Raw genomic sequence first — 24,713 nt, forward strand, 5'->3', positions numbered from 1 at the left:
AAACTGCTTAAAGGATTTACACCAATCACATAAAGCTATCTTTCTGGACAAACATCTAGCTTTCTGCCAAATTTGGTGTAAATCCATTCAGCGATTTGGGCTTTAGCTTGGTCTAAATTTCCTGCAGAAAAATGAATGGTGGAAACATGTTTTGCCCCCTTCCCCCCCTCCCTTATTCTCAGCTCCCGCTTCACAGATCGCCCTGAAACTTTCCAGTTAGGAGCTGAGGTTAAAACATTATTATTTTTTTTTAAAGTTTTGTGAAGATTTGTCAAACAGCACCAAAGTATATGTGTGTGTGTGTGTATATATATATATATATATATATATATATATATATGTTAATATTCATATATATACATACGTGTGTGTATATATATTATTGTTTTTGGAAAATTTATTTTTTGAGTGACCCACCCAATCTCCCCCCTTTGTTTTATAACTCCTAACCTCTAATCCTAAAATGACACTTACCTCCCTTTACCTGTTCTCACTCCTAAACCCTAAAATCAGCCTCACGTTCCTTTACCTGCACCCACTCCTAAATCTTAAAATGACCCTTACTTCCCGTACCTCTCTCCCGACCCTAAAATTAACTGGATCTCCCTTTACCTCTTCTCTGTTGTAAACCTTACTTCTACCTGCACCTTTACACCTTTTTTTTAAGCAACATAAAAAATAATATTTAAAACAACACTTACCTGGTCTGTGAAGTACTGCATGGTTAAAACCTATAATAAGTACTTATAAACAACGCTTTTGCATATTTCAATTTCTTTTTAATTAGCAATCAAGCTCCGCAACAACAAAAGGAAAAAAGTGCTCCCATTATTTTGAAGGCATGCGTGGTCCACACATCCTCAAAAAGAGGTGGGTGGCAGTGCCAGAGGCTTTTGAGGGTGATTTTTCCTTTTAGTCATGCAGTACAGCATCGAAGGTGCTGTGCAGCTTGACAAAAAACAATGGCAAAGCCAAAAGTCCACAAAGATGAAACCTATTGTCTCGGCCAAGGCTTATTTCCTTTGAATCTTCCAAGCCAAAAGCTGGGGGAAAAGCTGTTTAAATGACTGTTAATGACAAGTTTGGGTGTGGAAGCTTTTAAATCCTATTGCAAGGTTCAGTTTGTTTCGTACTGGTTTAATACCATAAGCCCTACTGGTGCAAGCAAGGAAAATGCGCTCGTTGATTGCTGTTTGGGTAGTTTAGCACAGCAGTGTTCAGTGGGTCCAATGCCACTGCTCCTGCTGCACCTCTAATAGCACCCCCTTTGCATTGGCTTCAATGCATTGTACCGCCCTTTGGTGTGTCATGTCTATGAGGAACTTACATATGAAGTTTAAACGTTGATACTGTGCTAGAACCCATGTCTCTTAATCAGTTGGGTGTCAAGAACCCAAGGGGAGGTTAGGTCGGTCTAGTCTATCGTAGCAACATATTATCCAGCTGCATGCTGTGTGAATTTATTTATTTGCATTATTTTATGCCAAACACTCAAATCATGCATCTAACACAGGAAATTTGTTTTGGAGCAACACATTAGTATTTTGTCGCGCAGTGATGGCCGTTTTCAAACAGGAATCTCAGAGGAAAGAGGTGCGGGCAGGGCACTTATAATTTGTTGGTCAGGTAACAGAGATTCTGCCTCCAAAAGAGGGCATCCTGGTGATGTAATACTGGCATGATACAGAACACCTGTTCTGTGTTTCTTTGAGTGGAGCCATGATCAACAGAAACAAACCTGTCACATGCCAAATATTGGAGGGATTGTCTGTGGGTGGAGGAACTCTAAGCCTCTTCCAAAACATAGCTTGGTGAGTGCTGAAAGTATTTTCTCACGCCTTCTACTTATCATATACTGCATTGTTCTCTGTGTGCCAGGCAAGTCTGTGCCTGGTCGATCTGCTTTGCCCATGTACTATCTTAGCAGTCACAGGAGAGAGGAATCTAAGTGAACAGCACTGCTCTGAAAATACGTGTTTAGTGTGCAACTGTGGCAACACAGCTTCAGGGTCCAAGCAAGTCATTTGGGCAGTCTAGCAGATCATGCTTTTCTTGCTTGACTTTTTTTTTAAATTCTAATTTCAAAAGCTGTTGTTCATTGTGAAGCTAATTCATGTATCATATTCAGAGGGCAGGTTGTGATTTTTAGGTCTTGCCTACAAGCAGTTGTAACGTCTTGTGGACCAGCCTATTCGTACCATTGGTTGGCTTGCTTGTTACTTTCATTTGCTTGCTTCTTACTTGATGGCTTTTGTTCCTCTTCTTGTGTTTGTCCCTCTCCTGGAACATAGCTTTTTTTCCATTTGTCCCAGGTAAGCGATTGTGCTGCCAGAAGAGACGTCTGCTACCCTGACACTCCAGCAACACCGAGGGTTGCAGTGGAACCTACATAGTGCCCAGGGGGACACCAGAAGTGCTGTCAGCGGTTCGTGTACAGAGCAACAACTTCCAGGTCACGTAGATACCCAAAAGGATGGCTGGGACACCAGGAGGGGTCTGAACCGAAGGAGCAGAGAAGACCGTGATAGACACAGACTGAACTGCCTGAGACCACCACAAGCAAAGGCGAGGAGCGACAACGAGAGCAGCAGGACACACCTTCCTGCCACATTCCAGGAGGAACGTGACTTTCCCAGGTACGATCCCGACTGAGGGGGCGTTGGGCCAAATAAGGGTGAAAAGGGGGAGGGGGGTGCATGTGGCTGCTGGGGCTCATGTGGGGCCGAACACAGGGAGCACTAATTGTCACTTATTCTGAGCAAAACGCTGTACAAGGCCTTTGGGGCCAGGAACAGGGTGTTGCTATGATTCTCACGTGTGTTGCACATAAGTCGTTTGTGACGCTACCCGGGTCCCTCCCCTCACAACTAGATACACACACACAAAAAAAACCTCCTTCCCCTTATCAGAATAACTTGGACTTGCCTCTTACCTGAGCCCTTGTTTGTTCCACTCCAAGGTCCACTGCCTACCGAAAGTGACGCAGACGACGACGAGCAGCAACCTAGAAAAAAAAGGAGACAGAGAGAAAAGACTGGTTAGAAGCAAGAAGAAGGGTTATGATATAACACCCTCATCACTTTATGCCAAAATAACAGTACAATAAAGGAAACGTTGCTACAGTGAGCTGTGTAATATGTCTGTTCATAAGTGACTCCATCAGCATATCCAGAGGGATCACCAGTGCCCTGTGACAGTGGTGTCAAAAGTGGGATCCAGAGCAAGCACACATGGCAAGGATGGAATCCACAGTTACACTTGACAACATCATTAAGCAGCTGGCAGAGGGACAACAGCATTTGCAGTTGGTGATGGAGGACCAGGCCAAAGTGGCCCAACAGGACAGAGAGAACCTTCAAAACGCCTTAAAATCACAAGCCACGATCATAGCCCACAATCAACTAGTGTACGAAACAGCCATTCAAAAACTGACAGAAACCATCACCAGCGCCAAGGTCCACCTTAGCGTGCCGGATGCATTACCCCAGCAGTATCAAGTGGGGGAGGACTCCGATGCATTCTTCACTAATTTTGAACAGGTCACCACTTTGGTCACCTGGCCTCAAGAAAGATGGAGCCAGCTTACCGGGGAGTTTCAAACCGTGTATCAAGAAGCAAACCTGGGGGGTGACACTCCATATTCAGGAGAGAAAAAGAAAATCCTCAGATATGATAGTGAGCACTATAGAATTAAGTTCCGGAAAGAAAAGTGGAAGGCCCATGACAACCCTCGGGCACTATTCTTCCGGATACAGGACTTGGGGATCCGGTGGCTGACACCCCACATATCCACAAAGGAGGAGATCATGAATAAGATACTGTTGGAACAGTTTTTAGAGGCACTCCCGGGGCCCACCCGGAACTGGATCCGACAACATCCAGATGTCACTGTCCCCCTAGCCATAGATTTAGCCTGCGCCTACCACAGAGCGCTTGATTTTAGGGGGTCACAGACAAGGGGAGTCCTACAACCTGCTCTGGGCTGTAAGTCTACTTACCCTCCCAAACCCCTTCCTAAAGCCTCCCAAGAAGTCTGCACCGTGCCTCGACCTCTAGGAAAGGAGTTAGAGCAAGGCCCCCAGTGCTTCCAGTGTGGTGAATGGGGGCATATAGCTCGGAATTGTCCCCAAAAGGTACAAACTCCAGAGCCCAAGGAAGTGGGCCTCTCCCGGGGAAGAGTTCTGTATTCCAGTGGTGGCTACCAGAAATATCTCAAGGGCATGGAGGTAAATAACTAGCGGACAAGGGTTTTGGTGGATTCCGGCTGTAGACACTCCATAATGAGAGCTGGACTGGTATTGTCCCACCAATGGAAAGAGGGAGGAAGTATAATGATTACGTGTGTACGCAAAGAGACCAAGACATACCCTGTCGCAGATGTGGGGGGTTGCTTGTAGAGGTTATAAGAAAACGCTAAGGGTGGTGGAGATCTCCACATAATAGGTGAAATGATCATAGGTACTGATTATTGGAATTTTTCCCATCTGCTGGAGTCCACTGGCCCCACTGAGGTTGCTCAAACATGGTTAGAAGAAGACCCTTTTATAACGTTTCCTATTGAGGAAGGTAGGGAGAAAAGAAAAATGAGTCGTAGGGAGAAAAGAGAATAAGAAACAGTTCCTACCCCCAACCCTTACTAACGAAATCCCATTATTTTCCGCTGTGACCAATGACAAGGGAAGCCCTGGAAGTTTCCGAGCTAGTCAAAGGGAATACCCAACATTACTACATGCGTGGGCCCAGGTGGTTCCCGAAGAGCCTGGACAGGTAGGATTCTTTTTTTACGGTTAAAAGGGGTCTACTATACCGCAACGTCAAATGTAACTGTGAAACAAGCACACAATTAGTGGTTCCTCTCCCATATCAAACACAGGTTCTTCATCTAGCCCATAGTCAGATCGGGACGGGCACTATGGTCAGGAGAAGACAGAAGAATATCTCTTAAGAAGGTTTTACAGAGCAGGGGTCTTCTCGGACATGCGTAGGTTCTGTGTTACATGTCCACGGTGCCAGCTAATTAATACACCTCAGGTCGAGAAAGCCCTTTCAAGGCCCATAACCATAATTGAAATACCATTCTCCTGGGTGGGGATGGACCTAGTTGGTCTCTTGGTGGCCTCATCTGGGGCTACAAATACATACGAGTCCTTGTTGATTATGCCACCAGGTACCCGGAAGCTATACTATTGACCATCATGACAACAAGGATGGTAGCCCAAGCGATGATCGAGTACTTCTCTCGAGAGCGTTTTCCCAAAGAACTCCTGACCGATCAAGGCACCCCTTTTATGTCAGGTCTCATGGCCCAGAAATGTCAACTACTGGCCAGAAAACATCTAAGAACTTCAGTATACCTCCCCCAGATGGACAGTCTCGTTGAGTGGTATAATAGAACCATCAAAACAATACTAAAAAAGTATTTCTCCGACACTGGACGCGATTGGGGTAAAAAACTGCCTTTAGTCCTGTATACCATCTGAACACATATCCAATCCTCTATGATACACAGTCCTTTTGAATAGATATATAGTAGGCAGCCTAGAACATTCCTCGACATGGCAGCAGAGCAATGGGAAGCGGAAGAGGACCAGGGAAAAGGGGCCCTTGAGTACACTCCTAACCTCAAAGAGAGGGTACACATCTTATGGGAAGAAGTCAGACAGCAGATGGAAAGAGCACAAGAGAAGCAAAAAGGGGTGTATGATCAGAGAAGCAGAGTGAGGCAATTATGATTAGGGAGTAAGGCACTAATTCTCATTCCTTCCTCTGGCAATAAACTTCTAGAGAAATGGCAGGGCCTTTATGTTTTGGTAACCCAGATCACCCCTGTTACATATAAGCTGGCTGTTCCGCATACCTGTGGAAAGGGACATATTTACCATATTATTCTGTGAAAGAATGGGAGGAGGCAGATGAATTCCCGAACACATTCCAAGCCGCCCTCCTGATAACAGATGTACAACCACTTGAAATCACTTAACCCCCTCAAGGAAAGACAAGAGTCGAACAGACACCTTTTATAGAGGAAAAACTAACTAAGCAGCAAGTAAGACAGATAGAAGATCTCATCCATTGAAATCAAGAAGTTTTCTCCCAATTGTGTGATCCTAGGCAAATAGTTTAGAGTAGACTTTTTCTTAACTCTCACATATGATTGCACCTTCAAATATGTGAGCTCAGCATTTATGCAGTACAAAAAACCCTCTTGTTTGATTAAGTAGACTAAAGTTTGCTGCATGCATCACAAGAATCTAGCCCACATACCCATGAGGTCTAGCCCACATAAGCTAGGACTTCTTTTAACATTGCCATCAGCGCAGGAGTGTTTCTCAGTTTGTTTAAACACTCACTTTTAATAAATGTATTACTAAACCATGATGTGGTAACATATTGTCATCTACACACAGTAACTTTCCAAGAAATGTCCAAACAACTCTCCACTAACTTACAGCTTTACTGATACAACTATATAGTGTATTAACAATCTGTGAAAATTGAGTTTCAGAAAACATATCCTTTGCACAACAACATGTAAAGTATTCTGATTTGTTTCATCCTGTTAAAATATTTTTTCATCACACAGAAATATAAAAAAGGGGCTTTCACAACTACTGAGATATATTTTGAAATCTTTGCACAGTTGACTTAGTCATTTAAATGTTGTGTGATTGGAACAACCTGACACCCTATATCCTTTTATTTTGGGTTCTAAGCAGCAGGTCACACAATTCACCTTACAAAGTCCTAGAACTCTGCAGTCAGAAGTAAAATTAATTGTAAGAAAAACTGACTTTTGACCTCTGTCTGTGAACACAGTGTAAATGTGACATAAGAACAAGATTTAAAGGCATCTTTTATTGCCCCTCCACTTTTCAACTGAACAGAACACCTGTTCAGTGTCAACTCCCCAGAAGAGTAAGTATTAAAAATAGCTTGACCTTATCAAATAAGTCAATTTGAGTGCATTTTTCCAGCCCTGCATACCCTACAACTAAATGGGACATAAGGTAATTCCTGGGTTTAGCCGGCAACTACAGGCATTTATTCTGAACTTTTCAGAAGGAGCAGCCCCATTAACTGAACTCCTAAAGAGCCTGCGTCCCAACAAATTACCAGACCTAAACTCACAGCAGCGCGATTGCTTTGACTGGCTCAAGTCCGCTTTATATACAGATCCTGTGTTGAAATGTCCTGATTTTTCCAAACCTTTTGCCCTTAAGATGAATGCTTCAAATCCTGGTTTGGGTGTTTTCCCTTCTCAACCAGATACAACTAACTACTTTCACGCAGTAGTCTACATCAGCCGTAAGCTGTTACCCCCGGGAAACCAACAACCCCAGTATAGAGAAGGAATGTTTGTGCATCAAGTGGGCCATTCAGTCACTTCAGTATTATCTCCTGGGACGTCCTTTATTCTACTAACTCACCACGCTCCTTTGACTTGTTTTTCATGGCATAAAGACACTAACCCGTGGATTCTGCATTGGTTTTTAGCGCTGCAACCTTTCTCTTTCCAGACCTACCATCTCCGGGGTCGGTGCCAGACCACTGCTGATTTCCTCTCACGAGAGCTGCTGTCCTTGTGGCCCGATGGGCCATACCTGGAAGGGGGGCACTGCTCCAGGGAAGTGATTGCGAGGCCAGAAGAGATGTCTGCTAACCCTGATTCTGCAGCAGCTCCAAGTTTCACATTAGAAACTACAGAGTGCCCCAGGGGGACACCGGAAGAGCTGTCAGCAGTTTGTGGATGGAGCAACAACTTCCAGGTAACGGACGTACCCAAAAGGATGTCAGGAACACCAGGAGGGGTCAGAGCTGAAGGAGCGGAGAGAAGAGTGATGGACGCCGACTGGACCAGAGCTGTGACGAGACCACCTGAGACCACCCCGAGCAAAGGCGAGGAGCGACGACGAGAGCAGCAGGACTCACCTTCCCGCCACGTTCCATTTGGAACGTGGCTTTCCCAGGTACAGTCCCGACTGAGGGAGCATTGGGCCAAATAAAGGTGAAAAGGGGGGTGCATGTGGCTGTTGGGGCCTACGTGGGACCGAACATGGGGAGCACTATTTTTCACTTATTCTGAGCAAAACGCTATATAGGGCCTTTGGGGTTAGGAACAGCGTGGTGCTACGATTGTCACATATTGCACAGAAGTCGTTGGTGAGACTACCCGGGACCCTCCCCTCACGACTGGGCACACAACAAAACCCCCTCTCTCCCCTTCCCAGAATAACTCGGACTTACCTCTTACCTGAGCCCTTGTTTGTTCCTCTCCGAGGTCCACTGCCCACCGAGAGCAACCCAGATGATGATGAGTGGCAACGTAGGAAAAAAAAAGGACACAGAGAGAAAAGACTGATTAGAAGCAGGAAGAAGGGTTGTGACGTAACACCCTCATCGATTTATGTCAAAATAAGAGTACAATAAAGAAAACGTTGCTACAGTGAACTGTGTGGAGTGTCTGTTCGTAAGTGACTCTACCAGTGTATCCAGAGGGATCACCTGTGCTTGGTGATACAACTCTTTAGTGATTTTAAGTAAGCACTGTCACACACATTTTAATTTTTCTTTTTTACCGCCACAAGTAACGTCCGCAATCTTGGAATGGTAAATAAAAACAAATAAAATGGCGGCCACTTCATGCTTTGTGGAAGCCTATGCAAGGTGGAGTATGCACGGTGGAGTATGCACACGTTTTAATCAAGCTGGGCCGCCATAGTATCACGATGACTCATTTCGTGCATACACACTTGTACGTGATCGCACTATTTTTTCATTCTTTTTTAGGGTCGAGCCTGCGTTGCTCGCGCATGCGTATCGCAGCGAGACGCTTAAGTATTTAGAAAAGGGCTCAGAGCCCCGTCAACTTCACGTCAGTGTTTTTTATTGGTTCGTGGGCTTGCCTAATAAAATCTGCTTGCTTTCATTAGTCGAAGGCACGCATACGTCATGCCTTTTCCGGTGGCTAGCCCTCCTCGAGCGCAGCGACCAAGTACAGAAAACATGCGAGGCTCGCTGTTTTCCATCGGGCTCGTGGAATTCTTTTTCTCTAATTTACGAGCGCGATCTTGCTTGGCAGAAGTCGAGCGCTTTACATAGTTGATTTCACTTTTTCGGGTTAAGTACATAAATGCACTTTTGCCCGATAGGTGAAAAGTCGGGTTAGGAGTTTACAACGCGATCAGCTCTAACATGAGCAAACGCGAGACCCGTTGCATTGTAAATGCTTGTTTGTATTGCCAATGCTGCGCAGCTTCAGCAACAGATTCTTTTTTCTGATGCTGTGTAGCATTAGCAAAAAGCACTAGCAAAATTAATAGGTTGCAAAGGTGAAACCTCCTGGCTTTTGCAATTGATTGTGTGCATTTTATCTTATATGCCGATTCATAAGAGAGCAGTGGGATCCGCAGGCCTTCCTGGGGACGTGAGGCACTGCTTTCTGTAGGTGAGGATCAACAGGAATTGAGAGGATATAAACGGACTTTGTAGAGGAGGGCAGCTCAGGATGTAAGAGAGAAGTTCACCCAATATATATATTTTTTTTAAAGTTCAGTTTAGTGGTTTCCAAGTAAACAATGAGGGCTAGTTAAGTGTTAATTCTTATAAGTTGAAGAAGAGGGGCTAATTTTTTGGACATGGATGATGACGACGGAGGCGACTCTTGGTTAGAGGGATACGTTTAAACATAAAGATCCACTGGAGACACTTAATACCCACATCTTAGTGTTTACAGCATGAAAGCCAGCCTTGGGGCATCGCGTGCACCCAGGGGGAGCTTGTCCTGTTTTGGAAGGAGTGCAGTGGGCTCGAGGATAAAAACACTTGAAGGACAGTCCTATTTGGGATAATTCTGGAAACTAAAAAGGGTGTTAAGCTTCGACAGGAATCTGCCTGATAGCTTGAGCAGTTCACTTTTTATTGGCGTGACATTTGAATCTATGACTCTCTAAATGTGTGCCTCAATTTCAGGAATGAAAGAACTTGGTTGCCTTTTCTTCTTTTTAACACACGTCTTCCTGCAACACACTATGAGAATGGCCCACTATGAACGACATACCCCACTACATTGCTGCGCGTGTACGATTGCATAACATTATGACAGACTACAGACGGAACAAGTCATACAAATCAAAGCTCGAGACCTTCATAACTCAGCAAGCTGGGCTATATTACCTTGTGCAGACCTATTTAAGAAGCATCCTTCAGTGCTATTATGCATTCTATGCCTGTTCTCGTGCATTTTGAGCATGCTTCATGCGTATCGTTTGTCTCCTGGCCATTGTTAGATGGCATGGTAACTGCAGCTCTGTCTGCTCTCAAAAGGGGGAGATAGTCTTCTTTCATTAAGTGTCTATCGGGTAGCCCTTTGTGCTGCCTCCACGTTTGCATGCTTGCGTACCTAGGTAGCTGTGAGCCCAGTCTGGGATAGAACGGGATATCCCTCCAAAGCCTGAGAAATACAACAGTCACTAACATAACTGGTCTGGTAACTACATTTGGAAAATGGGATAATGTTACTTCCCACTGGACACACTACATAATCTTCAGATGACTGTAGAAGCAGCAGGACTGAGTGCTGTATGACATGACCTATGACCCTGATTGCTGAGGAGTCATCTTCAGTATCACATAGGGCGTGGAGCACTAATATGAGGTTGCGTCATACCACTGGTCATGAGCCTGTTGGGATTGTCCTGTCTCATCTGGCTGTGAATCTTCCCCCTATTCGTCCATATCCATTTCAAGTAGGTTCTGCAGCTTTGCATAACAAGGTCAATAGGAACATTGTGAAAGCTGACACATTTCTAGTGATGTAGACTTAACCTAATTGGTGGTCGCCAGGGTCTTGATTGCATTGGTTGAGGTTCAAAGGTATTTTAAACTTACCAATCATTTTGTGGTACTAAATTGGCATCATGTCTCCTTGACAAATGGTTGACTTTTTGTCCCTGCATTAGAGGCTTGGGTGACCATTTTCATTCTATTAGATGACTTCCACAAGATAATGGTGGCTGGCAACCATTAAGGATTGGAAAAATTAAACATTAGTTGCACTATGTATCAGGAGGGTCCCCGAGGATTGGGCAGTGTACTACTAGCAGGGCCTGGCAGAGTCATACTTCATATTTTGTCCCCTACTCTGTTACTGTTCTGATAATTTTTGAGGGTGCAAATTAATTTCTTCACAGGTGGCCACCAGATATATTATTCCTCCATGGAAGATACCAAGAGATTCAGGATGATATTAAAATGTACAGCCATGTAAAGGGGATTCACATTGCCTGTCTTGATTTCACGAGTGATCCCATGAGTACCATTGTCTTGTCTAACTTAAGGATCACTGCCTTAAGCAACAAGTTTAGTTGTCCACCAGGGTCCATGCCCAAAATCCTTCAGGAGTACATCAGAAGTCCAGACCGAGCTTTTCCCTCAGAGTAATACAGAGATCCGCTTATAGCATGGGCACTGGTATCTTGGCTAGCCTTCCCTAAAGACTGTCACATGATACAACCATCAGCCTCTTGCTTCATTAGGTCTTACACCCTTGGGAACAATGCATAATCCCGGATGTGGACCCCTTTTTTTTTTTTTTAACTACCACCTTGTGTACCAGCTTGATTAATCTCAATATGAGTGTGTGGGTACATAAAGTCATCAGGAGGTGAACCGCTTTGGATATGGCTTGCTATTGTCTGACATTCAGGAGTACTAGCTGGATCTGTGCTGTCTCTGGAGTTTAGTGGCAGTGCACCTCTAGCTAGCCCTTCCTCTTGCCATGAGCATTGATGGCTTATGGGCATGAATTTTCCGTGATGATCTTACAATGGTATCCTTCATGAACACCATAGAGATGGCTTTCTCTTTTATGGCCCCTTTCATAAGTTTGACTTACTGAACTCAAAGGGAATGAAAGAACATAGATGTTGAAAGTGTTAGTTTACAGGAATTTCCAAGCTAGGCATATCATCTCTGCACAATTTGAATGAACTAAGTGCCGTGCAATCATCTGGGCCAGTGTTCTCATGTAGATTTGTAAAGCAACCTCAAACTGAGAATAGCCCTGTGGGACCAAGCATGAGATTGGGTTCACTGTTGGAAACGTGGAGCCTATTCGGATTCGCTTGCTTTGATTAGCAGAAACAATTGGCATCAAAAGAGCTATACTGGTGATCCAGTGTCAATTTTCCAGGCACTCCAGTATTGTTTTATATCCTGCTGTACTCATGGCTCACACTATCCTGTGGAATAATGAATCAGGATTTGGATTTCTGGTCGTCTTGCATCGAGTGAGGAGAGCAAGTCTTTCCTGATGTTGGCCCTCCCGCCACCCCCTCTATTACCTATCTTCCTATCCCCTCACTCTACCTCTCACCCTCACCCACCTCTACAACCCCCCCTCCCCTATCTTCACAACCCTACACCTATCTTTCTCCCTAATCTCCTAAACCTCCTAACACTCTCCCCCCTCCACCCTTAAACCCCCCTCCCCCAGCTCTTCTCACTCTACCTGTCCCCCCCCTCCCTCGCGCTTTCCCGCCGCGACCTCCTGCACGCCCCCGCCCCCCAGCTCCCATTCGCCCCCAGCTGACCCCTCCCCCCCCTCCTACCTCATATGGCGGCCGCTGCGCGACAGTGGTAGCGACCCTTGACCCAAGGGTAGGTCGCTCCCCCTGCCGCTGCAGCTCCTCCAGGTTCCTGAGTTCCTGAGACCCACCCCACAGTAAGTACCCCCCACCTCCCAGCCCCTCGTTCTGCCCCGCGCTACTCACCCTCTCTCCTGCTCCTGCTTCTTTTCCTCTTTCCTTCTTCTCTGTTCCTCCTCCTCGCTCCTCGTCTGTATTCTTCTTCTGTTCTCCCCGTCTTCTCTCCTCTTCTCTTCTCTTCTTCCTCATCTTCTGCTATGGTATTCTGCACTCTGTTTCTTCGTTTTTTGTATCTCCCTCCGTGTTCTTCTGTCTTCCTCTGTCTTCTTCTGTCTTCCTCGGTGTTTTTCTGTCTTCCTCGGTGTTTTTCTGTCTTCCTCGGTGTTTTTCTGTCTTCCTCGGTGTTTTTCTGTCTTCCTCGGTGTTTTTCTGTCTTCCTCGGTGTTCTTCTGTCTCCCTCTGTGTTCTTCTGTATTCTTCTCTGTTCTTCTATCTTCCTCTGTCCTCTTCTGTCTTCCTCTGTGTTCTTCTGTATTCTTCTCTGTTCTTCTGTACTCCTCTCTGTTCTTCTGTGTTCTTCTGTGTGTCTTCTGCTCTTCCGGTCTTCAGTCCTTCCGGTCTTCTGCTCTTCTGTTCTTCTGTTCTTCTGTTCTTCTGTTCTTCTGTTCTTCTGTTCTTCTGTTCTTCTGTTCTTCTTGTCTTCTGCCTTCGGCTCTTCTGCCTCCTCCGTCCTCTTCTCCCCGCGCCTGCCCTCCTGCTCCTGCCTCATCCCCCTCCCCCACTCGCATCCCCCCCTCTATCTCCCCTATCTAACCCGTTCACTTTCTACCTCCCTCACTCCTCCTATCTAGCTATCTCTCCATCTCTCTATCCCACTATCCAACTCCCTCACTCTCCACCTCCTCCTATCTTCCTATCTCTCTATCTTTTTCCCTATCTATCGATTTCTCTATCTACCTTTTCTCTCTAACTATTTCTCTATCTCTCCCCCCTCCCGCCACCCCCTCTATTACCTATCTTCCTATCCCCTCACTCTACCTCTCACCCTCACCCACCTCTACAACCCCCCCCCCTATCTTCACAACCCTACACCTATCTTTCTCCCTAATCTCCTAAACCTCCTAACACTCTCCCCCCTCCACCCTTAAACCCCCCTCCCCCAGCTCTTCTCACTCTACCTGTCCCCCCCTCCCTCGCGCTTTCCCGCCGCGACCTCCTGCACGCCCCCGCCCCCCAGCTCCCATTCGCCCCCAGCTGACCCCTCCCCCCCCTCCTACCTCATATGGCGGCCGCTGCGCAACTGCGCAGCGGGTGCGCCGCTGGCGCGCCGGAGGCAAGCCCGTCTGCGCCCGTCTGCGCCCGTCTGCGCCCGTCTGCGCCCGTCTGCGCCCGTCCGCGCCTGGCCCGCGCCCAGCGCCATGACCCCTGGTCCCCAGCGCTCCCAAGCCCCGATGATCCGCTATGACCCCACCACCCTCCATGCCCTCAACCCAGGACGCTCCAACACCTGCTTCCAAGCTCACCCCAAACGCACCCATGGACCCTTCGCCTGCAACTCCTGCAAACGCATCTTCCACCACGCAACAACTACGACCACAAGCCCACGCGCCATCAACCACCTCAAGTGCATCCTAGTCAACGCTCGCTCCGTTCACAAACATGCCGTTGAACTCTGGGACCTCCTAGACTCCACAGCACCGGACGTCGCCTTCATCACGGAGACCTGGATGAACGCCTCCTCTGCTCCAGACATCGCCACCGCCATCCCCGAAGGCTACAAGATCTCCAGGAAAGACCGCACCAACCAAGTAGGAGGAGGTATCGCCATCGTCTTCAAAGACTCCATCAGCGTCACCACCTCCACTGAAGACTCCCCTCTTGCCGCTGAACACCTGCATTTTCAGATTCGCACCGACCCGAGGACCACCCTCAGAGGATCCCTCGTCTACCGTCCTCCCGGACCTCGCGCCCCTTTCAGCGACACCATCGCCGACTTCATCTCCCCGCATGCCCTCGCCTCACCGGACTACATCCTCCTAGGCGACCTCAACTTCCATCTGGAACAAAACAACGACCCCAACACCACCACCCTGCTCGACAACCTCGCCAACCTCGGCCTCAAACAACTGGTGAACACTGCCACCCACATCGCCGGACACACACTCGACCCTATCTTCTCCGCCAGCAAACACGTCTTCTTCAGCCACGCCTCCGCCCTTCATTGGACCGACCACAGCTGCGTCCACTTCACATTCCGACGCGAGACCCGCCACCTCCGCACTCAACCCATCCCTCGCCGACAGTGGAACAAGATCCCTGAAGAGCAACTCTTCGCCGCACTCGCCGCCAACCAACCCACCCTCACCACCGACCCCAACGTCGCAGCCCTCAACCTCACAAACTGGATCTCCAACTGCGCAGACAACCTTGCTCCCCTCAAACGCTCGCAGCGACAGAACAACACCAAGAAACCCCTCTGGTTCTCTGACACCCTCAAAGAATCAAAGAAAACTTGTCGCGCACTTGAGAAAGCCTGGCGCAAGGACCGCACCGCTGACAACATGACCGCCCTCAAGAACGCTACCCGCAAACACCACCACCTGATCCGCACTGCCAAAAGGAATTTTTTCACCGACAGACTGGACAAAAACAGCCACAACAGCAGAGAACTCTTCAGCATCGTCAAGGAGTTCTCCAACCCCAGCGCCAACGCCAACGCCGTCACGCCCTCACAGGATCTATGCGAATCCCTCGCCACTTTCTTCCATCGCAAGATCAGCGACCTCCACGACAGCTTCGGACACCAGACCCAACCTAACACCACCGAACCCACATCCTCGACCATCACCCTCAACAACTGGACCCACATCAGCACGGAAGAAACCAAATCCATCATGAACTCTATCCACTCCGGCGCCCCTTCGGACCCCTGCCCGCACTTCATCTTTAACAAAGCCGACAACATCATCGCCCCGCACCTCCAGACCGTCATCAACTCTTCTTTTTCTTCTGCTACCTTCCCCGAATGCTGGAAACACGCCGAAGTCAACGCCCTACTAAAGAAACCTACGGCTGACCCGAGCGACCTGAAAAACTTCCGCCCCATCTCCCTTCTGCCTTTCCCAGCCAAAGTAATAGAGAAGACCGTCAACAAACAGCTGACCACCTTCCTGGAAGACAACAACCTGCTCGACCCCTCACAGACCGGATTCCGAACCAACCACAGCACTGAAACCGCCCTCATCTCAGTCACAGACGACATCAGAACCCTGATGGACAACGGTGAAACAGTCGCCCTCATTCTTCTCGACCTCTCGGCTGCCTTTGACACCGTCTGTCACCGCACCCTAATCACCCGCCTCCGCTCCACCGGGATCCAAGACCAGGCCCTGGACTGGATCGCCTCCTTCCTCGTAAACCGCTCCCAAAGAGTCTACCTCCCTCCGTTTAGCTCAGAACCCACTGAGATCATCTGCGGCGTACCTCAAGGCTCATCACTCAGCCCGACACTCTTCAATGTCTACATGAGCCCCCTCGCTAACATCGTACGCAAGCACGACATCATCATCACCTCCTACGCCGACGACACCCAACTTATACTCTCCCTCACCAAGGACCCCGCCAGCGCCAAGACCAACCTACAAGAGGGTATGAAGGACGTCGCAGATTGGATGAGGCTCAGCCGCCTAAAGCTGAACTCTGAAAAAACTGAAGTCCTCATCCTCGGCAACACCCCGTCCGCCTGGGACGACTCCTGGTGGCCCACGGCCCTCAGCACCGCACCGACCCCCGCAGACCACGCCCGCAACCTCGGCTTCATCTTGGACCCCCTTCTCACCATGACCAAGCAAGTCAACGCCGTGTCCTCCGCCTGCTTCCTCACCCTCTGCATGCTCCGCAAGATCTTCCGCTGGATCCCCGCCGACACCAGAAAAACCGTGACCCACGCCCTCGTCACGAGCCGCCTGGACTACGGCAACACCCTCTACGCTGGGACCACCGGCAAACTCCAAAATCGCCTGCAACGCATTCAAAACGCCTCAGCCCGCCTCATCCTCGACGTACCCCGCAACAGCCACATCTCCGCACACCTGAGACACCTGCATTGGCTCCCAGTCAGCAAAAGGATCACCTTCCGACTTCTCACCCACGCACACAAAGCCCTCCACGACAAGGGACCGGAATACCTCAACAGACGCCTCAACTTCTACGTTCCCACCCGCCCCCTCCGCTCCTCTGGCCTCGCACTCGCCGCCGTCCCTCGCATCCGACGCTCCACGGCGGGTGGGAGATCTTTCTCCTTCCTGGCGGCCAAGACCTGGAACTCCCTCCCCACCAGCCTCAGGACCACCCAGGACCACTCCGCTTTCCGGAGACTCCTAAAGACCTGGCTGTTCGAGCAGCGATAACCACCCCCTTTGTCCCTAGCGCCTTGAGACCCGCACGGGAGAGTAGCGCGCTTTATAAATGCTAATGATTTGATTTTGATTTGATTTGGTTATCTTGTATTCAGTTTTCCACCATAGTATGAAACCTGTTTGCCTATTGCTTACCTGTAAATTCCTGTAGTTAGTGGGTTACCTCAGTCTCCATCATTTTATTAATAAGCAAGTTGTGGTTTCCTTAGCAGGAGGCATATTATTAACTGTTTATAGTGCTGGAGGTAGTCCTTCCTGGAGTGGGGCAGTTTTACAGCATGCCATCCCTAGGATAAGCTTCAGAAAGTGGTCCTTTATTTTAAAAGTACGTCAGGTCTCAAATGGCATTTTCTAGTCTCTCAGGGTTTCAGCTTATGGTGTGCCTTGCTCACTTTTTCAAGACTCACTACAGTGAAGTGTGATAGCAAAGAATGCATTTTTAAATGTTTTATTGGGTATTAAGTTGAAGTCTCCAGACTTTCTTTGATGTCAGACCAAACCTTAAGAATTAGATTTTTGAATGCCATTAGATTTTCACTGTTTATCCAACATTACAAAGACCTTCATTAATGCCTTCATCTTGGATACGTCCAATACAGTATCCTACTTTGTTGCTGGGCCTAATTAATTAGGGTTACAAAGTAATCCTTCTTTGCCTTCTGGGTTACTGTGTTTTCTTCCCTTATGTAGGCTTTAAAGATCTCCTTGTCAGGGGCATCTTGATTTTTTTTTTTAGTTCGTTTTACATTTTCTGATCTTTTCTTTTTGGTTGGACAGAGCCACTTGTTCGTAGTTTTACCAGCGGTTTTGTTTCTTTAACCTATAGAGTTGCCAATACATCAAGAGTACAGAAAATTATGAAGAACTCGTTTATTGGCTGTGTTTCAAAAATGTTGAGAAGATTTTGAAAACGTTGTGGACTCAGGCTGAATAAGCCTTTCTCCTGTGTCCAAGTTGGTTTGCAGTGATTATGCAGGAATATTGCTTTGGGATAAGTGATTAATCTGTGCAACAAGTGATCCATTGATAATTTTGATATATTGACTTTCTCTGCTGAGTTGATGTTGAAAGAGAAAACCAGATTCAACAATTTGACCTGCTGAATGGGTAAGGGAGAAGATTAATGAGATGTAGAGAATATAGATTTTCAAGAATCACTGTGGCCTGTTTGTTCCTTGGGGTTTCTACTTGGAAACCCGTAGGGCAGAACTCTACTCAGTAAAGCTTGACTCAAGAAGGAGAGCACCTACATCAGGATGGAACCAGTGAACTGCCACCCATAACATAGCACATTTCTCCACCTTGATCACATGTATTTCAAGTGAGTGCTTTGCTCCATAGTGGGGACAATCGTTGGTGACCTGCAGCTTTGTTTGTTGAGCTCTGCAGTGAAGATCTGGAAGTGAAAGGGCTGTTTAATCATACCTCCCCTTGAATGTTGGCCTTGAGTTTCTGGTTGGTAAGTCATTTAGTGAGGTTTGGGCCATTGCATGGCACTGAAACTGCTTTGATATGTACTCACTTGATCTTGGAATAATGTGGATAGGTGGCATGGTGGTCCTTAATTTCCTTGTGTCTGTTTCCCTGAGTTGACTGGAGAGCTCTGAATGGCGTGCCCCACTGAGGGGAGAGCTATGTTGAAGGAAAAGAAATTCAGAATTTAGCTGGATCAGTTTGAGCAGTTCACTCATCTTTTTTGCTTTATGGTTCACAGATTTTGAAAATATGCATCAACATAAGCTTGCTATGGGTGTCCACTCGAGCTTACTATAAAAATCTCTATAATATACACAAGCTTCCATGGAACTCTATTTACACTCAACTGCACACTAAGATCTCTTATTGATGTTAATCCATAGAAAGGAATAGTGTCTAAGAAGATGTTAGCCTACTGATTTACTCAAATTCATTCATGAAATTTGTGAAGTTGTAAATAAAGATAAAATGTGTTCTAGTTTTTCTCCATTAATTGTAAGGTGTATTGCCACATGCATTGGAATCTCTTCTGGAAGCATAGCACAATCATGCAGTATGACCTATAGAAAATCAAGAAGGAGGATGTCCATTTTGCTCCGAACACTCGCGGACCAACCTTCTCTGGTTTTATATTGATGTGGAAACTGAAGATGTTACCCAGTTGTTTCACAATCTCATTCCAGAATGATCTTATTTTACTAGTTTCATGCACCGTGTACGAGTGCTCCACTTGAATCTTCCCAATGTCATCCTGTAACCAGTCCATCATTGCCTTATTGAGTCGTGATACAGAATGTCTGATAATAATTCTGTAAATGTAAGATGTTGTGTGGTCTCTAGTTATAAAGGGGCATAGTGACTTGATTATACAAGATGTCATCTGTTTTAATAGTATTTTTGATTAGGCACGTAAGTTTCAAGATTTTAGAACTCAATTTTGGAAAGGCCTGACGTATCCTGTATGTAGGTGAAGGATAAAGGATGTTCATTCTCAAACAGGTTTTAACATCCACTTCATCCAATTCAGAGCAAAGGTGCTAATTTTGATTTTATTGTTATTCGATACTGGGGTTCTAAATCTGATTTTGGCTTTAACAGTTTTCATAAACGCATCAGACTTGTCTGGTAGGAATTTCCATAGACTGCTTCTTCTTATTGGGCCACTCAGAAGTATAAATAAAGGGCCAGACTGGTGAAAGAGATCTACCTCTAAAGCTAGCCATTTTGGGGGGTCAAAAGAGAACATTGCATTCCACAGCCGCCAAGCATTTTTGGCTGACAGAAATGTTACCTGGTAGAAGAAAACGTATCTTTTGGTATTCCACCTTGCTCCCTGTCTAACCTGAGTTTGTCTAGTGCAGCATGCTGCTTTTGTTGGCTCAATGAACTTTTAATTAGTCAGTAGACATAAAAATGATGCAATTAGTTTTAGTGTGTCTTTAATGGGATGTACACATCCCCGTCAAGATCAGAATTTGGGTGACTGTTTGGAATAATATTAGCGATGTTTTCAATAATTGTTCCTAACCTAATGGCCATGGTATCTTTCATATGATTCAGGAAATTAGGCCAAACGCTCAGTCGCGTCACTAGTACAGTGCACAGACTTGAATTCTGATTTAATTTCCCCCGAAGTTAGTGGAAGAACAGGGATCATTTGGTTGTAGGTTGACCGAACTATGATATATCCCATACGGTGGTCTTTTGTTTTAGTACATCTAGAGGAGTGTGCAAATCCTATGTTACGATTAGCAGCTCCAATGTGGCAGGCAGTCAATAAACAACTCACTGCTGGCTAGCTCTCTAGCCTTACAAGAGCAGGATGGCCACATCCCTCAACCCCTTAGCTGCCTCACTTGAATTCAGACAGACCTTAGCGAGAGACAGGTGCTGTCAGGATGAGGTGTCCTGAGGCAAGGTGACAGGGTGGCTTCTTGCCACCGAGGTTAAGGCGTAAACTGGCTGTGCGGAGGTCAGAAACGTGATGATGCTGGTAGGTGGCTGGGTGTTCAGCTTCCATGAGGTCGCTGACGGGCTAACCCTTTCTCATAGGTTCTTCTGAAGGAGTGATGCACTTCTCCAGTGGTCTCTACCTTCAGCGAGCTGCAGGAGCATGAAGGATATTCTACATAGCTGAGAATCCACTTTCTCTGGGCAGCTGCATCTGTACAAAGGTCTGGTTAAGTCGGGGCTACATGGTGTGTGATTTAGATTAAAATGAACCTGTTGTGCTTCGCTGTCATGAATGCTGTGAAATACCTGGTCGATGCCTGGGGGATGGTGTCGGAGGCCAAGCTAGTAAACTCCAGTCATATTCACTCTTATTTTGTTCTGTGATTTTTCCCGTTTTTCTGTGGCCCTCCCTACATGTGGTCCTCTTTCCTGGGCAGTCTCAAAATGGGAACATTTTGGAAGACAAAGGCTGTATTTTTTTTACCTTACTTAGTAATGCATTGAGTGATATTAGGCTATTTGCAAATAAAGACCATATTTACAATGAGCCGTATTGTACCTAAATGGATGGGTAGAGTCCCCAAAATAGGTTGTTTTCCCCTTTGCCTCTTTCGTTCGTTCACATATGTCATCCTTTCTTTTGCCCCTTCATGCATCAGTGGCTGCATTATTGTGATCAGTAAATGGCCAGATGCCCTACTGAGCAGATGGATTCAAAGACTGATATATTCAATTTCCCATTTGCGGGATACGGATACGGTAGTTGTAAGAGAATATCATGTCACATAAAAGCCACAGAAAGTTCATTATTCAAAATGTGTTTGCCCCTCCATTCTAGACTTCATTTCTAGACGCTTCAGCAATTACCATCAAAATACACTTCTTGTTTAACAACTCTGTAGTTCCACAAGTTGCATCGTGACCCTGTTTTCAGCTTGATTCCTGTTAGGTTTGTTTGGTAGCCGAGGGAAATATTTCTTATTGCATCACAAAATAAACATTTTCTTAAAATCTCATGCGTGCTTTTTGCATCAAAAGGCAAATCTGAACAACGTGGCAGTTACTTTAAAACACATTGACAGTGTTTGTAGGTTCCTCCTTAAGCAACCGGCATTAAATGCTGACTAACTAATGGTAAAAAAGAGAAAATCCTACAAGTCCTTCCCCTCCTCTAGGCACCTGGTCCGCACTGGGGTGTAATACAGGCCCTTGCAGCACCTGCGGCGCAGGGAGGCCCCCAGCACTGCAGGGGCCTCCATTCTGCCCAAGACCAATGAATAGCTGTTAGAGATGGGAGTCTCGGGTACCCTTTTCACAGCCTGCAGTGGAGCCCCATCATTTTACCTTACGCCACTGGGTAAGCGCAGGCAAGAGCTGTCCGAGAAGCGAGAAAAAAAAAACAATATCAAAAATCCAAACTAAAAATTAAGGAAGCGCCATGGGCAAGTAGGGTGTTCAAAGGCACATTTAGCCCTTGCCTTTCCAATGTGATGGTGCTGATCTATGTGTGTGTGTTTTTGGGGGTTAAAAAGAATGTGAGGATGGGTGTTACTATGATTGGTTGAAATGCTTTTTGAGGGATGACGAACAGTAGACAAATTGCAAGCATTCGTCTCTTCACCTTTAGTGCGTTTGATGTTACACCCTAAGTGGCTAAGCGTATGCCCGGACTTGGGTCCCTTGCTTACTGTGCCACTGGAACTCAGCTGCACCCGACCGCCAAGCCCCAGTCACGGTGAAACCGGTCTTGGATTGGTTGTGTTCTGCTTGAGAGAGGAACGTGGCTTGGCAGTTTGGGCTGGATTCCTCCCATTGGAGCAGGAATGGATGGTGGGAGAATGTTAAGCAGTTTCCCACTGCATGCCCTCTACATGGAAACATGGTGTGGAATTGTCAACTCCAACTGGCTTGGATGCCATTTAGGCTTACCTAACTTACCCTTTTCCCTTCAGTTCCAATGGCTGCTTGACCCAGTTTGTTTTCTGTGGTGTTTTTTTCAAGCATTGTTTAATGAAGGAAGTAAAGAAAATCAACAACCAATACAGCATAGCAGCAGTGTATGCCACATACATCAAATGGGAAATTACCAACTGTAAAGTTCGTCCATAAATATCTTCTCGTCGTTTCTGTGGGTCTTTTGTTTTATAAATTTATAACAACTAATCCTCTTAATGCATTTTGGAATGTTTGGCTTGTTTGTATCGTTGCATTTACTCTTCTTTTTACTAAATTCGAAGGGGAACGTTGATTGATGTTTTCACTGCAACGCTGTTAAAGTGTTGCTGAAATTCGTAATTCCATGGGTTTCCTCACAGAAATCTTCCTTGATCATAAGGTGCTAAATTACGTTTATGGGAATTCCCCCTCCCCTCTGCAGCTCACACCATGCAAGAGGCTCCAGTGAGTTAACAGCGCGTTCCATCCAACCAGCAAAGACTATGTGTATGCAGTTTACATTGAGAAACTAGCTTCCTAGCTTTAGTAATGCCAAACAGCTTAGAGTAATATATTAGCTATGGCCCTACAGCTGTGGCTTTGCCTGCCTTGTCAATTGTGTAAAACATCTGCATGTTGTTTTGCGATTTAGTACTGTCAGAATGAGGACTATGAAGACTCCTCTCTTGGCTCAACTTCCAAGTATGGGACTGCAGGAGGTGTGGGCAACCCCTTCCAGTAGCCACGATGCTGCTGATGCTAGGAAGTGTCGGGCAGCGAGTGCCCACAAAAATGAGCCCCAGGGAGGAAAAAAACAGTTATAGGACAACACAGCTGGAGGGATTGCAGGAGGATAGGGGCAGAAGAACGGAAGCAAAAGAACTGGAGCTTAGGACTGGAGGTAAAGAGGAGGAGCACAGGCCTGTAGCACATGGACTGGAGCAGAAATCAAGGGAAAATCCTGGGAAAAAGCTGGGGAGCGTAGCACATAATGAAAATAAACTTTTGAAGCATTGAGGCATATGGAAGTGGCAGAATACTCCTTATATAGAAGAGGAATAAGAAGCTAAACCATACATTTGCTGCCATCTTAATTTGGAGGAAAGGACCTCTCTCCAATCTCCCTTTCCACATCTTCAATTAGGGAGCACAAACATCCTCTTCCTGATTATCCCAGGGCCTCTTGGGAGCAGGAGCATGCGATATCTGGAGCACTGGTTGATGCACCGGTTGTGTCGCCTCCATGAAAGAAGAGTTTGAATGAAAGCCCACAATAGAGTCCTGGTGGCCGTCTGGTGAGTCTTTTGATGCAGTGGTTGCCGCTTTGGCAGCTGCTGCACTCCGTTCTCTCATGCCTGCACTGGAATTGTTTATCTGTGGCCGACGGGGAGTTCGCACCTAGTGGTGTGGCATTGCAAGTGCTCATCAATCTGATGAAGTTCTTGTGCTATGATGGTAATGGAGGGACATGTTGAAGCTTTCTTTTCGTGGACATTCTTGCTGCTTGTTCAAATCCGGTTCCCTTTCTGCATTTTCTTATCTTGTAAACAGATAATGATGATACACACCAATATTTGGATAGGTAATTACAACATTCCAAAAACATCAGATGCTCAGCCAAACTTTTTCAGTATATGCACCAAGTCTTGGGAATGATCAGTCTGGGCACTTTCCTACTCCCGTGAAGAATTGGCACCTTCCATTTGATTTCTAAATTTACAGCAGTGTGGTGTTCAGTCCTTAGCAGACCATCCTCTACATCATCTACCCTGGTCCTTACAAATGTATCTATACAAAAATGTGTTGGTTCCCCCCTACTGAAGCATGAGTGCTTCAGTGTTTTTTATATTATGTTTGTATTGATAAAATTGTGTTTCTTATGCGTCCTACTCTCGGAGAGTTAAGGGATAATGTATCAGTGGTGTGGGATTAAAAAAAATATCTACTTGTCCATGGGACAGGTTGCTTCTTAAAACTACTTGTCCTGTAAAAATATCTACTTATCCCTTTGGTGCCATGTAGTGCGGTGACAAATTATGACAGCAATCTCATTATGTAAGAGCTCTGGTAATAACCTCTCTGATTGTGCCAGGGCTACTACTATAGTAGGACTTGAATACTTGCAATTTCAAGCCCTACTATAGCAATTTCCTTATTTTTTCACCTTTCCGCACATCTACATACTGGGGCTGGAGGAAGCAGTAAGCAATAGTTCCAGGGCTGGATTGCCTTTGAGTTTGCAAACCTACTAACGTGCATGTTTTAAGGATTTTCACCTGCTCTTCTC

At 46.4% G+C, this 24,713-nt stretch overlaps 1 protein-coding gene across 9 annotated transcripts in view; it reads left to right on the top strand.

The window, feature by feature from the left end:
- LZTS2 (leucine zipper tumor suppressor 2) overlaps positions 1–24,713 on the top strand; it is a 527,324-nt gene that overhangs the window by 124,773 nt on the left and 377,838 nt on the right. For 3 of the 9 annotated variants that reach the window (XM_069239522.1, XM_069239526.1, XM_069239529.1), the window contains 2 exons: positions 2,313–2,636; positions 7,518–7,967. The exons of 3 other annotated variants lie outside the window; for them this stretch is intronic. The gene's annotated coding sequence lies outside the window, so the exon portion shown is untranslated. Of the gene's footprint in view, positions 1–2,291; positions 2,637–2,959; positions 4,227–7,517; positions 7,968–24,713 lie in introns of all 9 variants that reach the window. 3 more of the 9 variants (XM_069239523.1, XM_069239527.1, XM_069239524.1) reach the window with 3 other exon arrangements.

Source organism: Pleurodeles waltl, chromosome 6 (assembly GCF_031143425.1).
Source record: "Pleurodeles waltl isolate 20211129_DDA chromosome 6, aPleWal1.hap1.20221129, whole genome shotgun sequence".
NCBI lineage: Eukaryota > Metazoa > Chordata > Amphibia > Caudata > Salamandridae > Pleurodeles > Pleurodeles waltl.